At 35.7% G+C, this 17,073-nt stretch overlaps 1 pseudogene; it reads left to right on the forward strand.

Annotated features, from left to right (window-relative positions):
- The first annotated feature begins 8,477 nt into the window (after nt 1-8,477).
- On the forward strand, nt 8,478-8,961 carry LOC113251051 (peptidyl-prolyl cis-trans isomerase-like 3; annotated as a pseudogene).
- Nucleotides 8,962-17,073: the final 8,112 nt, after the last annotated feature.

Below are 17,073 nucleotides of genomic sequence, written 5' to 3' on the forward strand. Positions count from 1 at the left end.
CATTGGAAGTCACAGACATTAATGAGAGTGTCTGAGGATAAAATAAGAATAAAGAAAGGGATTAGAAGAGAGTCCTAAGAGAGTCCTAAGGAACTCTTCTTTTAATTATTATTTTGTGCTCTAAATTCTTAGGACCTAGAAGAATGCTTAATAGAATGTTGAACCAATGGATGAAATATTATAATCCCTTAGAAACAGAAGAACCAGAAAATAAAGATGAGTAGGAAGATAGAGATGGTAAAGAAACATCAGAAAAGTTTATTGCCATAGAATCTAAAGGAAGAAAGAAATTTGAGGGAAAATTCTGCTGAGATCAAGTATGGGGAACTTGAACAAATCATATTGGACGCATGCACCTCTGGAATCATTAGTCACATGAGTTTAGGTAAAATGGAGGGGGAAAAACAAGATTTTAGAAATAAGTCATAATCCTGCTCTCAAGGTATTCATAATCTAATGGGGATAAGGGTAAGGAACAGAAAAATAAATAAATTACTACAATAGATTGAGATAATGCTACAACAGAAACAACAATAGCAACAATAAACACAGGGGCTCTATAGAAGCCCATAAGTCATAATAGGGCTTCTTGGAAAAAGTGATGGCTGAGTTGAGTGTTAAGGACCAGAGGGATAAACTACACAGAGTAGCAGTTACAGATGAGCAATGGGGATGCTTACTAGTGCATTTCAGGTAGTAAAGGTACACATTCAAAAACAGAAATATGAAGGTGGAACTAGTGAACTCAAGTTGTTCAGTGAGGTACTAGTGTGTGTAATCAATCATAGTACTGAGAACTTCCTGGCCTTCTGCCTTGCCTCTCATTATTTCAGTCTAACCCAATATATTTTAACTGAAAATTTAAAAATGCAACTTCACTCCTAAAGTTTCTGACTAACTTTGAGCAGTAACTAATTCCTTTAAAGTATCTAAATTAACCTTTCCTTTATATAGAAAGGAAATGACATTAAAAGAGAATCAGTGTCTTCCCAACTTATAAAAATAAGTGAAAAGAAAGACATACTTTTTTCAGGCTCTTAATATATAGATATATAAAATCCAAGCAAAGATAATGATCATAATGGTAGAAAAGAAATGCATGCTAAAGTAACAGTTACACATTTTAGGAATTAGTTTTCCTGAAAATTATCTGTTAGAGTTTGTGGTAAATTGTTTTCCCATCAGTTTGTAGTAACTGGTTAAAAAAAGAGAATATTTGAGAGTGACTCATAGTTATGAGAAAGGGAGCTATCTTAGTAATTCTATCATTTTTTTTTAAGATTTTATTTATTTATTTGACAGAGAGAGACAGCCAGCGAGAGAGGGAACACAGTCAGGGGGAGTGGGAGAGGAAGAAGCAGGCTACTAGCGGAGGAGCCTGATGTGGGGCTTGATCCCAGAATGCCAGGATCACGCCCTGAGCTGAAGGCAGATTCTTAACGACTGAGCCACCCAGGCGCCCCAGTAATTCTATCATTATTATATAATTGTGGGGATACAATGGTGAAATGATTTTGCATTTAGTTTGTGGTGAGGTAGTGAAGAAAATTCATGTAGAATCATTAAGTGTTAATGGGTACAGGAAATTGGGCAAATAGATCTCTAATGGAAAATAACAGAAATGTAAGGGCAACTTGGGAATCTAATCAGCAAATATCAGTGAAGAAGGGTACTTCCAAAAACACACATCTTTCTAAAAAAAAGAAAGAAAGAAAGAAAGAAAGAAAGAAAGAAAGAAAGAAAGAAAAAAGTACTATTCAGCTGGATCCCTTGGGTATATAATCATGTTTTTCTTAAAATATTGAATTTGATATCAGAATTACTTATAACTGAGACTTTGAAGATGGTATATTTATCTAATTTTTCTGTTTATCTTCTATGCATTGTTTAAAGAGGGTAAATATTCACCTGCATTTACAAGGAAAAGATTCATGTGAAATTTTAAAAGATAAACCAGAAAAGCTTAGCTTTAAGTATGTAGGCACAGAAATGAGAAATTACGCCTGCCACCCATATCCTAAATCAGTCACAAATTATTATATTATTTTCCATTCCAATCTGACATTTATCAAAAATCCAATATTCTAAGATCAAACATTTATTTTAGGAAACGTGATGTATATAGCACTTTAAGTCCATCTCTATGCTAAAAGAAATTTACATGTGCCCAATGAAAGAGAATACTCATCTTTAATGGACATGGTTGTCTGCAGGTAATAAGTTTGGGTTTCAATTTTTGGAAGGTAAATGAAAGACTTATAACTTAGAAATACTTGATGGAGAATAAAAGTAAAAAAAAAAACATTAAAGTTATATTGCTCTAAATACCAAGGAATAAATTTACAGAGGAATGAATGGGTGGTATTAAATATAATTTACAGAAAATTGAGAAACATATGATGAAAAGACATGAAAAAATCTTATGGAAATAAAATCTGAGAATTTTAGTTAACTGTGAGTAGTGTAATATGAAATAAAAAAATATTAAAAAGGTAGGTGGGTTAGATGATGGCAGAGTAATAGGAGGACCATGTGCTTGTCTTGTCCCTCAAACACAGCGAGGGAAATAACAAATCATTCTGAATGCCCAAGAAATCGATCTGAGGACTGAAAGAACAAATGCACAACTAGTAGGAGAGAAGAGGCCAAATAGTGGAAGGTAAGAAGTGCAGAGATATGATTTTGGGGGAAAAGGATCATGAGTGCTACAGAGGGAAGGGAGCCCAGATCATGGAGAGAGGAGAGAGAGAGAGAGAGAGAGAGAGAGAGAGAGAGCGCGCATGTGCAGCACACAGGGCATCATACAAGATAAACGTTTCCCCAAAATCACTGACTGGGAAAATGAAAGGGGGTAATTATCATGAGTATTTACAATCAGCAGAACTCAAAGACTGAAATTTTAGAAGTCCATGCAGTCACCTGGTATGGAGCCTGCTGCAGCAGTGCTCCTGTGGAGGAGGGCTGAGGCTCCAGAAGCACATGGGGAGAGACCTTTCCCTCTTCTTGGAGTGCATCTGGGAGAAGTGGCTTTGCCACTTAGGGGACAAAAGAGCCAGCAGGCACCATTGCACTCCCCTGTCCCTTAAGCATTGGGTAGAGACACCTGCTGAGGGTGGCTAACTTGGACTCGGGCTTTTGCTGTGCTTTACTATAAACCCCAAGCCCCTGTGCATTGGTGTGACTCCCTTTCTGGGAAAAACCAGCATCAATCCCAGTGCAGTAAGACCCTATACCAGAGGACCAGCACAGGTCCATGTCACTCCAGTTCCCTAAAGTTTGGAGTTTTGAAACTCAGCCAGGTGCCTGAGATAAAACACAGGTGCACTCCACTGTGCAGTGCAGGCAGATGGCCCAGACACAGACAGGGTATCCCTCAATCCACTATATTCTTGACCCCCCTACTTACTCAAAGTAATGACTTTCACAGATGACTACTTTGTATGTAGGTTTTATGAGTACACTACATTATTCTTCTCAATTTAAAACTATTTTTCTTCCATCAAAATGAAAACCCACTTATTTTTTTAAAAAGTCATCAAAGTGATTAGAAGTATGGTCTTACAAATGCAATTTTTGTCCCCCATTTGGAACTGTTTATTTGCAATAATTTCATCCAGTCAGTACTGTATAATCTGTGGGATCATGGTATCTGAGGCATGCTGCCTAAACTTAATCAGCCTGGCACTAACTCTTGGTTGCATCTCAAACCTTTGTGATTGTCCAAGTAACCTTCTCTGTTTTTAGTGGCTCCCAGTATTCAAGGGTGTGTCAAAACCCATTTTGCTGTGTTATTTTTTTCTGGTTCACCTGATGTATAGGAGTTGCTCAGCTAGTTTCTGGATTTCTTTCAGAGGAAATTGTCCTACACAAGGCTGTAGATTCAGTGTGTCCATGGGAGGTGAGGATTTCAAGAGCCTCCTTGAATGGGAACTATCTTGAATGGGAACTCCTGTGTCCTTGCATTCCTTATTTGTGGTCTCTTCACTCCATCCTCAGAGCCATCAACAGTGGGCTGGATTCTTTTCAGGCTTTAAGTTTCTCTAACCTCCCATTCTGCCACATATCTCTAACTCGTGGGTATTCCATAAGGCCTCACTTTTCAAATCTTATTGTGAAAAATATTGCCACCTTAATGTACAATTTCAGGAAAATATAACCATTTCTAAAAATACATAAATCTCAGTTTTTACATACCTATATGCAAAGTATAAAGGTATATACAATTTTTAAAAATTTAATTATAAGTGATAAAAAGCATTCTATTAGAGGAATAGAGAGAAATAAAGTAGATGTGAAGTACATGTAATCCACAATGCTGTCCTCTGATCTGATGCCCAGCATAGTTTATCACAATCCATTTGCATATAGTCTATTCTAGAACTTTGCCAATGGAGAGAATTGTGTATATTTAAATTATGAAACTCTTAGTCACAACTTCATGCTTTTCCTTAAATATTTGAAGATGTTCATCTTAAAGAAAATGGTGACATATTCTGTGATGGCATATAGACCAAACTAGTATTAAAGATATATATACTGTCAGAGACAGATCTCAGTCTTTTAAAAGGTAATATATAATAATAACTATTATACCAAAATTTTCTCTTTTCTTCTTAGAAATAATGAACTCTTATCACTAGAAGTATTCAAACCGACATGATATGCTTACATTTCAGAATGGTTCAGAAGATATTTACAAATTGGGGAAAAAAGGAAGATAGGCTCTAAGATAGCTTCTTTAACAGAAAATCCATGATTCCTTAGATACCGGATGAAAGAAATAAAACAATAAACTTACCTTTTTTTCTTTACCAGCGCCTCACTATTTTTAGAAATATGTTTATATTTATGTTATCTATTATTGTTCTTCTTTTTAAAATATGTCAAAACAGGGAATTTTTACTAATTCAGTCTGATTAGAATTTGTTTCAACTCAGTAAGGTTGGTCTAAACATTATGTACAATAGATGAAGAAAGAGGTGTTAAAGAAAATTAATGAAGGCATAAACGGCAAGGGAATAGTCATATCATTTGAGAAGCTTATTCCTCTCAAGGGCACTGTTGTAACTGTTAGCACTATGGTCATAGGAAAAGCCCTTGACTCTACCCATTAACCAGCTAAGAGACCTTGGACAAGCTTCATAGTCCCTCCAGGGCTTGGTGCTTTCATCTGTGGCTGAAAGGATTTAGTCAAGATGATCTCTAAGATTAGTCCCATCTCTATGGCTTTATTATTTCAGGTACCACACCAGAACCATATCAAGAGGAGAGTATCATTTATTGATTTGGATAACTTTATCTTAAGTAACAAATTACATTTAAAACTTCCCTGGCAATAATCTTTTACATATTATCAAAATAGCTGAAAATATAACTTTAAGAATGAAGCGTTTCAGTTTTGTTTATAGGCTTTAGTGAAGAAAACCATTTCAATATAAGAGGTAATAAGCAATGCAGCCATTTTTATAGAAACATAGATATAAAGTTATATATTTTTAGATATTTTCCATCCAATCTCAGCTATAAATGTCTTTATCACCTACAGTTATCTTTGGAATTAAATCTTTTGAGAGATGAATGCTAGAGACTATTTAATGCTTCAGCAGGTTTAGATGCTTTTAACTTGTGAAAAGTTAAAATGTTTTCCCTTTTATTTCATATCTATTCGAAACTTTTATTGTTGCTTTTGAAACAGTATTTAGAAACAAAAAGGATGTGAGTGATCATCTAGCCCAATTTTGGCATTTTTAAACCAAGACCACACATTCTTTTCACTCCTCCCATTGAGAGGTGACAGCTAGAGCCCTTGCTGTTGAAGCTCTGAGGTACTCCATACATTGAGGCGGTTGCATGCTGGAGAGGCCACCTGTACAAAATCTGATTGATGACTGGAGCTGAGTTTAGTCTTCTGCCATTCCCAATGAAGCATCCCATGACTGGAATTGTTTTGGACCTTCCATTCCAACCCATCTGCCAACTGAATATCCCTGAGTGACTTCCATCAAAACTACATGAAAGAGGAGACTCACCCATCTGACTGCTGCTACATTATTGATTCATAAAATTATGAAATGTAATAAAATTATTGTTGTTTTTAGCAACTAACTTTTGGGTAGTTTTTGTCTTGTTTTTATTTTTACCACGCCAATAGATAAACAGATTTTGGTTCACGAAAATGAGGTGCTAATATTACAAAATCTAAAATGTGTGGCTCTGGTCTGGGGACAGAGCAACAGGCAAAAGTCTGACAAGCCTTAAAATGAATACTATAGAGTACTTGAAGAGATTGAAAAAAAAATTACTAAGAGGTGGTAGAAAGTTTGGTACTACTTCTACCCAGGTAACCTGGAAAATATATAATGTACTTAATAAACTTGATAATCTAGTTAAGATGATTTCTGGATGAAGAGTTGAAGGTGCTACCTTATTTCTTCCAGTTGTCTTTTTAAAAATGAGAGAAAAGAGAGATGAAATAATCAACTGCTAATAGAATATGGAGCAAAAGTAAAGGGCTTAGGACAACCGTTCCAACCAGCAAGTGGTCCTCAAAGTAAGAGACAGTCTCAGGGTAGAGATAAAATCTAATGCATTGCCAATAGAACATACCCTGTGGTTGTAAGATTCCTTAAGATTTCAGAAGGATTTAAGGCTGTATCAAATGTACCCTCTCGGTAACAAAAAGAAAAAAGGGCATGCCCTATTAGATGTTCTAAGATAGACAAAGGTGCTTAGTGCACAAACAACAGCTTCACAAGGAAACCAAGATAGAGAAGGATTTATCTCAAAAAGATTTATGAGGTTGGTTTTGTCTAATGGAACAGATTAGGAATTGACACACAAAAGGCTCATAAGATTTTAAAGGAATTGTATTAGCATTGAACAGGACAGAAAGAGAAAAAAAATAAGGCCTAGAGATAACCAAAATTCTATATACAAGAAACATTCTATGAAAACTAAATTTTATGGAAAACAGATTTTATGGAGAAGAAAGTTTTCAGAGGGCAGGACCAAAGCTATGTAGAATTATAACCCAAAGACCAAGACTAAACCTCAATTGGAAAATGAAAATATCTGCCAGATTATACCGAAGAATTGCTATAAGATAATGATTGCTCTGTGTCTTATTTTCTCCCTTCTGGAATAGGAATATTTACTATGATTTTCCTATGTCTGTTTCATCTTTGGACATTAGGTGCCTGGGGGACAGATCATTTGTCTCTTCATTTCACAGGTCTAAAGTCTAAGAGTAATTTTATCCAAGGGGGAGAAAAACCCCAAAACCAAGGTATTTTAATAGCTAGATATGATTTAAATGATGTGATCCTGGACCTTGAACCTGAGCTTCATAACATAATAGAAAGAGACTTTTGGTGGTTCTTGCATGATGAAGGAAAATCAACATTATTGTACGCAGGGCTTGTCCTACAGTGGTTTAAGCGTGGAAGCAAATTATTGGAGACTTCTTTGATGGGTATGCAGGTCAATGATCCCTCCCCTTGAATATGTATGTGGTTGAGACTGCTTCAACCAGTAGAGCATGGCAGAAGTGGTGTTAGATGGTCTAATATCATGAAACTTTCACCTTCTTCACTTGACATCTTGACCTACCATATAAGAAATCTCACCACTCTGCAGCTGCAATACTGAAGAGGCCACATTAGGCATTTCACTGATAATTCCAGCTGAACTCAGTCTCTCAGATGTACCCTCCAAGTCACCATATGTGTGAGTACACAATTTGCACCTTCCAATCCAGACCTTCTAATGGTTGGATATCATCAAGTGGCCTCTATTACGACACATGAAACAGTAGGATTATGCAGCAGATCTTTGCTGGAAGTTCTGACCCACAAAATTTGTGTGATACAGTAGAATGGTTGTAGGAGTTTTACCACTAAGTTTTGTGGTCCTTTGTTCCACAGCAATAGGTACCTGGGATGTACACCTTCTCCTTTAAAGATCAATCTTTAACAGATAAAATTATGGCAAGGAGAAATGAAGTGATTTGTAGAAGTTTATGCAATAATATAGGGGGAGAATTGCAGTGCAAAACCAGAGCCCATATCTTCCTCTTATTTCCACCGTACCTCATTGTCCTAATGAAGTGTATTTTTTTGTGTAATGCTATCTTACAATGTTTAGAAATCAAGTAATCAACTTTATGAAAGTCGAACATGCTTCTTTTCAGTCCTTCTGTTTCTTTCCATTTACCTGATTGTCTTCTCCTATTTAATGTTTTGAGACTCTGCCCACATATGAAGATAATAAACATAGGTGAATTCTAATTTTTAGTGGACTTCAAAATAGAAATGCAGGGTGGCCTGAAGACAGTAATTTTGAATCACGGGCATCTGCGATTACATCTTTTCTGTTTTAACAACAGCTGCGCTATCTGAAATGAGACTCATTTTCTAACTTCTCTTGATAAGGCTGTGAGAAATTAGCAACAGTATTTCCTGAAACTATCAAGACGAAAAATGTCAGTGACATTGAATACAGATTAAGTGGTATTAAAATAGAAGGCTTCTGTGATAGGACACACAAAACTTGTGAGAATTTTTTTGGCTCTTAGTACCAATAATTACGACAATGACTATATATTGCATAGAAATATCAAAGGTGTTATGGTTGAAACAGGACATCTGACAGGTAAAGGAAGATGAGGTAACAGTATCTGGGGCAAGAAATTTGAGGATGAATATAGCAACTTTCTTAACCACAATGTTAGAGGTGTTGTATCTACGGCTAAAAACAGCCCAAACACCAGTGGATTTCAGTTCTTCACCTATGGCAAACAGTCACATTTGGACATGAAATATACAGTATTTATAAAGGTAATAGATTTTCTGAAGACTCCAAATGAATTACAGAAGTTACCAGTGAATGAGAAGACATGTCGACCTCTCAACGATGTGCACATTAAGGACATAACTATTTTATGCCAATCCATTTGCGCAGTAGCTGTAGTAGAGCTGCAAAGGCACTTGGCAAACTATTTAAGGAAAACACCTATTGTGGTTTATGCAGTTTTAATTATGTCAAGAGACTGTATCAGCCTTCTGCTTGTTTACAACTCAAATCTCCTGAGTTGGTAGTACCAAAGGGACCCAACGGCTTTTACTCCTACTACTAGAGCATTTTCTTTGCCAAAACTATTATCCAATGTATTTCTTTTAGTTTAATTTTTAAAAATCTTCTGTCTAGTTTTTTGTTACATATACACGTAAACATTCATTTTAAAAAAATAGAAATACATTATTTCTGTGATAAAGACTTAATCTCCTACCTATTTCTCGGCCCCCATTCACGGTCATCCCTGATAACTAGAACGAAAAGCACTTAATTTCACACTGCCTTCTGAGCTATAGTCAATCCAACCCCAGGATCAAGAAAGACTTTATTCAGAGAAAGTTACAGGTTCCAAGCCAACAGATCTGCATTTCCACACTGAGGTAACTTTCTGATAACTGCACTCTTTTCTTGTGGTCACTTCTCCTTCCAAGTTCGGTTTTTGAGATAAAGTCATCCTATATTCTGTATCAAGTAACTGAGTCTCTCTCCCTTGTTTAATCTCATGCCTGGGTCCTTATTTGGATTTCCTGCATATTTCCCCTATTCACCTAGGATTGTGTCCTACTCTGTTCTTGGAGATTCTATATTCTAATCTCGTTATGAAATTTTAGCCTTGCAGTGGGAATTATGCCACTTCTCTCCAATTTCTTTGGTGACCCTGTAATCCTCTCTAGAATCTTTGCTTTAGTACTTAGCTGCCTTAACTTAGTTTTAAGTTACTTAACACCTAACTCTTACACTCTTGCTGGTATTCCTGGACACCAGTGTGATGGCCTGCCTATCTATCCACCTGTCGTGACCCATTATTGTTTAGTGCTCACCATTGTATTCTCCAGATAAAATGCTTTGCCTGTCTGGCTGGATTTCCATCACTCGATTCTTGTTCAATTTGCAAGAACCGATTTTATCTCAGTGTTGGCTTTTAATCTCCCACTTGCATCCAACCTAAGCTCTTTCTGCCACTACCAAGTCCTATATTGGTTAGAGGAGGACAGCTGCCAGACAATAGCTAATGGAGAGGAAGTTACGTTGCTCTAATAATTAAAAATGCATTGTAAATCAGTTGTTCTAATAGAGTGTTAATAAAAATTTACTTCTTTTAATAACTTAGAAGAAAATACTTGTGTTATTCTTTCTCTTTGGTCTTTGAGAAGAAGAATAAATGAAGGCCACAGATTCAGAAATTGCATCTCAATGTTTTTAATATGTGCATATTTACAAAGGTCACTTTTTAAGTGAAAGGGGTAGTTTTTATATTTGCCTCTAAATAATAGAATTCTCACAGTGGAAAAATACAACATACCTATTTATATATAAAGCCACAGCTTTTCTCTGTGATGCAGTGAAAAAAAGCATATGACCAGGATGTGTGTAATGTTTTTATTTAAAAGTTAATAATGCTGACCTGGATTTTTAATCAAGGATTTAATATGACTGATATATATATATCAACTATCATAATCATTTACAAAGCAAAAAAAAAGTTGCAAGTTTTTAAGATGTTCTTCATTATATTGTATGGACTAAGTATTCGTCTTGGTCCAATTAAGAAATAGAGCCACACAGTAATTTAAATAGGGGAAGTTTAATATTAAGAATTATTAAGCTATGATAAAATCATAACTATAAAGATGAAAAGAGTATGTTCTAAAGGGCTCCTCCACCTTCTCCTAGAGCAAAGGAAATGTACCAAAGAAGGACATATTTAGAATATATTCCAACCCCTGCCAGGATAGTGTTCAGACCTAGTTTGAACAGTGACATCTGTTGAATTGCCTGAGTTAAAGCTAGTTTACAGATATCAAGCAAGAGGAAAAATTAAATAAAAAAAGAAAAAGAAAAGAAGAACCTCTGGACTGGGGCTGCATGCTCGCCGAGGAACTGTGTGCTCTGGGTGCACAGATGGAGCAGAGCAACACCAACTGTCCCCACACACCGGCCCTTTGCCTGACAGTGTGGCAAGAGCAAGAAAAAACAAAATACTATTTATCCTAACCAGGAAAGACACTCCCCCTGCAGTATCTCTCCAGCGCCTTCTATTGACAAAATTTAAAATCATACTCGCCATTAGGGAGAAAATGCGGGAAGTGTCCCCTTATCATTGAGAACAAACATACTGAAGAGAGAATTTGGGTTTGTGAGGCTACACTGATAACTGCCATAGTCATCACATAAGCTATGTCACTAGGTTGTAAATGTACATTAAACACAAAATAAAACCACTCTTTTGTGCCATGTATTTGTCCTGTAAGTATTATCACAATCAGTATGCAATAAAAATTAGTAATAATTATAAATATGTTAACATTTAAAGACATTTAGGTGGATACTATTGATGCTGTAGATATTTTGAGAAGTTTCCCTCCAAATTGAAACTGATAAAATCTTTGTTCTAGATAAGCTTGCCTCTGCTATCAGAAACGGCAAAATTATTCCATGGACTTTATATCAATCTTTTTTTTTTCTTTTTTTTTAAGTACTCTCTATGCCCAGCGTGGGGCTTGAGCTCAAGTGTCCAAGATCAAGAGTCACATGTTCTACCAAATGAGCCAGCCAGGCACCTCTACAACAATCTTTATGTTTGGCTTTATTATATATAAAAGATAGACTTCTGTGTCTTCCTTTCTTATTTTATTTCCCATGTTATTCTTCAGATACATGGCAGTGGCAATAATACACACAAATAAATGCTAAATTGGGATGTAGCATACAATCAATGTCCACACATTGTTTTCAAGGGAAGCCGTAGGCAACCATATTGGCCTGACTGGCTAGAGTCACATGTAATCTTTCTGTGCTCAGAACAATATATATTTCTTGTTCCAACACTGGCAAATAGGACCATATAAGACAGTAGGCATTTGTTCCGCTATACAAAATAAAGATAATTCTAAAGAATCTGACCCCTTCTTGGCTATCTAAAATTTTTCTGAATGGGAGATTGAATCTCTGCTGGAAGAATGTTTGTCACCATGCTGAATGCGAACCCCTTTTACCTTCTTGTAGTAACAATGTGTTGACTAATTTAATGTAGTTTTTCCATCACCAAAAAGTAAAAAAAATTATTTATATTGGTGATCATTAACATAATGCTTTTTTTTAAGTCAAAGCTTTGTTCCTAGTGCTTTAATCTCCCAGAAGCAACTGGAACTCATCCTAGAATTAAATTTGTGCTCCTTACATCCATACGAGCTAAGTAATTTGTTCTAGAAGTTAGCCCAGCTTACCAGTTAAAGGTATGCAGTCTGGAGTCAAAACTTAGAACTTTGCCATTGAATTTTAGGTTATCTATTTATTTATTCATCTACTTACTCTTTCGGCCAATAATGAAGCCCTGTGCTACATCATGAGGAGTGAGCAAGACAGATTCAATCCCTGCCCTCATAGAACTTACATTCTAGCCCAGAATAGATAGCCATTAAATAAATAAATATCAACTGAGTTACTGAAAATTTTGGTAAGTAGTTTGAAGAAGTGTACAGTATACTATGAAAGGTGGAAGGGAAGTCTAATCTCTCTTGCAGGTTAGGGAAGTCTTGCTTGAGGAAATTACACTTGGCTGCAGGTTTGAAAAATGACCAGCAATTGATAAAGGTGGGGGTGTGGAGTCATGGGTTTGGGAGAGTTGTCCAGGTAGAAGGAGAGACCCCTGAGAAAGCCCTTGAAGCATGGAACAACCTGAAGTGACAGAGGACCTGAAAGGAAAATAGCATGCTCAAGAGGACATGCGGTAAGAAGAGTTTGGTGATGAGGCAGGGGATTCAACACACATTATTTAAAATTATTTTAGAAGTTATCAGGTGTGACAAACCTCACTGAACCTCAGTTTCTCCTTCTATAAAATGAAAAAAATAATGCCTCTGTTTCAGAAATGTTATAAAGATAAAATAATAGAACATTTACAAAGTCTTTGGCACATAGTCTTGCCAGACTAAGCAGTCTGAGTATTTACAACAGCAGTGTCTTTCTATTCATTTTTCTAATCTATACATTCTGCATAATTTCAACTCTAATCATAAATTTTTAAGGATAGTATTTTTACATCTTAGATTTTTAAAATAAATCTTGTCATTATTTATATATTTAGAAGTGACTACATATTAGAGAGATGAGGAAGATACTATAAATATAAATAAGTTTAAATATATATACATACATGTATATATATATATATATATATATAACTAGAATGTGTGTATTTTGGAACACAGATGCTCAAATAATTCAGTAAATAAATAATATAGACTTTAGTTTGAAGAATTGCAACCTTAGGCATCTTCCTGTTAACATATTTCTACTTTCTCCTAAAACCATAGAAAATACAATTTAACCATGTGGCATCTTTTGTGATTTTCTTCATTGGATTAGCAAAACTGCTTGAGTTTTAAGGTGCTTTCCAATATTCAATTAAGTAAACTTGGAGGTATGAGAAAAAATAATGGGCCCTCTTGTACCTCTTTTGGAGGAACACTAGGCCTAGTTGTCAAGGTAACTTGACCTCATTTTCAAGGTGAAGGAGACCACCATAGGAAGGTGTCCTGGTGCCCAATAGTTCCTCAGTAAGCATTTTATTCTTTAAAGTGTTGTCAGATGCAAGCTTGAAGTGGACATATTGTTTTTCACTTTTACTTTTTTAAATAAAAGTTATAAAAAGCTCTTTGAACATCATTTTTTTTAACCTTTGTATTTATATTTTTCCCTCAGGGAGCATTTTAAATGGTATGTTCTTATTATTCCCTCTCTCCCATTAGATTTGTTTCTCTAGAGTATTATTCTTTTACTTTATGTTTTACACAAGAAACTGACAGTTCTGGCCTTGCTAAAAGGATCCATTGTCTGCTTTTTTCTGATGAAAACACTTGTCCAATGTTCCATTGACCTTTTGAATTTTCCCTCTTTACTTCTTCTGTATCCTGGTTGCAACATAAGCTTTCTTTTCCCAATAACCCACAAGAAAATACACGAATGATAATGGAGAAAAATGTCAGAAACATGAAAAACAGGTGCTAAGAGTTGGGCCTGTATCACTGTGAAAGGCTAACCCCTGGTGTTCTGAGAGTAAAAATATCTAGCATGCCTTCCAAAAAAATCTGAAAAAGAAAACTTTTCAGAGATATTTATTGAGATATTAGGATGATCAGAGCAATGTCTTTCTCTACTAGAGGAAAGGAAGCATGTATATATATTTGGGTGGCAAAATCTATTTACTGCCAAGCCAAAGAACCAAATCTGAGAAATAATCTGATCAAGCCTGTCATTTACAGCCTTTCAATGATTTGAACAAGGGTACCTGAGTGGTGGAACTGGAAAAATGCCAGGCCTATGATACTGTAGGGAAGTCTTTCACAGAGCATGCTATGGCTGCCTCATTTAAGAAAATGACTACCCTGTTTACCTTTCAGGCTTTTTTTGTTTTTGTTTTTTGTTTGCTTATTTTGTGTTAATTTTTTACAGTGGAACCCTCTAATGGAAAATTACTGAGTTTTGAAGGGAACCCTAAGCTACAATTAATTGATAAACACTATGCCTTTTCCTGTTTGAGTATTATGGGATGCCATGGAAATGACTGTACTGACAAGTAAAAAGTGAAAGTGGCTTAATTCTCTACTATGAAAATAAAGGAAGAGATTACTCCTTCTCCCCCAATTTTCTTACAGCATTTAAGTTCAGAAAACTTGTAATTAAGTACTTCTCATTTCTTTGAAATGTGTATAAACCTTTAGAAACCTAGACAGGTCTTTCGTCAGCTTTATGACCCAGAAATGCTTTTGTCAAAGACCTGGGAGCCCGCTTTTTGAAATGTAAACATCAAGGGAGAGTGTATCACTATTTCCCAGTTTCTGTGGAAGGATAGGAGTTTAATTTTTGTGGGTGTCTTGTTCCATGTTGGAAAACTACCTCCTGCTATAAACATATGAGAAATTTGTTTTTCTTCTAGTATTCAATTAACTAACACAGATGGTCACCTCAGTTACCAGGTAAAGGTGACAAATGGTACTGTCGAATCCCCTTATTTGAGGACTTATTCCTGTTTTTCTTGAAAACATGTACATAATGAATTACACCCCCTTGGCTATGTAAGGGGATGAATATTCTTTCTGTCTTTGTAATCTCTTAATGGAGTACCTGTTACACATATCACATTCCGATTTAATACTTATTCATTAATAAAGTATACTCTTTCTCTACTGCCTTTATGGAGAAGCTTTCTGGGTGGGAGAAGATTTTATTTTTAATTATATTTCCCCAACACAATATGATTTAAAAATACCTTTTAAAATGGGTATGTGTTGGGGCACCTGGGTGGCTCAGTCGGTTAAGCGTCTGCCTTCAGCTCAGGTCATGATCCCAGCATCCTGGGATTGAGCCCCAAGTCGGGCTGCCAACACAGCGGGAAGCCTGTTTCTCCCTCTGCCTGCCGCTCGCCCTGCTTGTGCTCTCTCTCTCTCTGACAAATAAATAAATAAATAAAATATTTAAAAATAAAAAAATTTAAAAAATAAAATGGGTATGTGTTGCAATCAACCAGGAAAAATATAATAAACCCAATGTCTCCTATCTGAAATAAGTTTACTTCAGTCTTCTCAAGGACTTGTGGATGGATAAGAATTTGTATAGAAGTGGAAAATCTAATCTATAGCATCAAGAAATTTGCTGAGACAGAGATCCAACTCATCATCATTCATGATTTTGAACCTGTCCTTACAGTTAGATTAGTTGTAAATAAAAATAAATAAACACAGTTGGTGATGATATAAAAAGATTTTCAGGGTGTAATTCAATGATATATTTCAAGAGGGTCATTAAATGTATCCTATTACATCTTCCTAACTTATAAAGTGTCTGAGAAATGAGAACTGTATCAGTAAGTAGAATCTAACAAAAGTTTTATTAAAATGTATCATATGATGACATTTGCAAATCAATGTTTTTATCGCTATGTCCACGAAATAATACAGACACCTCCTCACTAGGTGGAAGTCACTGGTGGGTTTCATCAAAACTTTGGTTTGGTGTTTATTTTACTATGTTTTTACTGTTGATGTAAATAAGCACAAATTATTTAATTTGATTAAATAGGCACTTATGACATGGTAATTATGAAATGTTGAATAGTGATAATCCTTAGTCATAATGCAGTCTTGAGAATGAAGAATGGGTGACACAAGGAGGGCTAAAGGAGTTTTATGTATTGAACATGGATTAATTTCTAGTAAGAACTTTTCATGTTGGACTTCCCTGAGGAAAGTTTACCTTCTCACCAAAACTGAAGTGGGATAATGATACATCATACCCTCACTGATATGAATTAGGAAAAATCAGGAGGATACAAATATAACTGTGCTTCTTTTTATAATCAGGATTTAATTAAATAATATATTTCCAGAGGGTCATTTAAACCTCATCTATTACATCTTCCCAATTATGTAGAAGATTCTGTGAAGTGGGAACTATGAGGAATCTTCCTGCCTAAGCCTGCCATTTACAGACGTTGAGTGAGCAAATCCTGAACGTTGCCTAAGTTTGCTGACACTATGGAGAATCTTGGAGGAATCACAGCCTAAGAATTTTAATCATAAATAAATTCTCTGAAATGAGAGGTCTTTCATTCTATGGTAGACTGGCATGGGACCAACTGAAGAGGTTTAATAGAACCTGAGAAGAAAAAAAGAAAAGGCTACTTAGAGTTAGACATACTTACCTTAAAGTATACTGAAAATTTCCAGAATAAAGTACCATCAATGAAAGAGTGCATTGTCTGCCTCATTATCCATCCAGGACCTCTGATCTGGTTAATATTCCAGGACCTCAGGCTGGACATCTCTATCTAGAGTCCTAACTATCCAAATCAGATATAGAGCTGCCTTTTCTCCCTCAAGCAGAAATGTGACTCTTTTTTTTTTTTTAGTAGTTAGGATAAGTCTTCTCCATGGCCTCCCTAGTCTTCCTGATAGGTGGCTCTTGAGAGCATTTAAGAGTAGCTGGCATTATATATCTGAA

This window comes from Ursus arctos, unplaced genomic scaffold (assembly GCF_023065955.2).
Source record: "Ursus arctos isolate Adak ecotype North America unplaced genomic scaffold, UrsArc2.0 scaffold_10, whole genome shotgun sequence".
Classification (NCBI taxonomy): Eukaryota; Metazoa; Chordata; class Mammalia; order Carnivora; family Ursidae; genus Ursus; species Ursus arctos.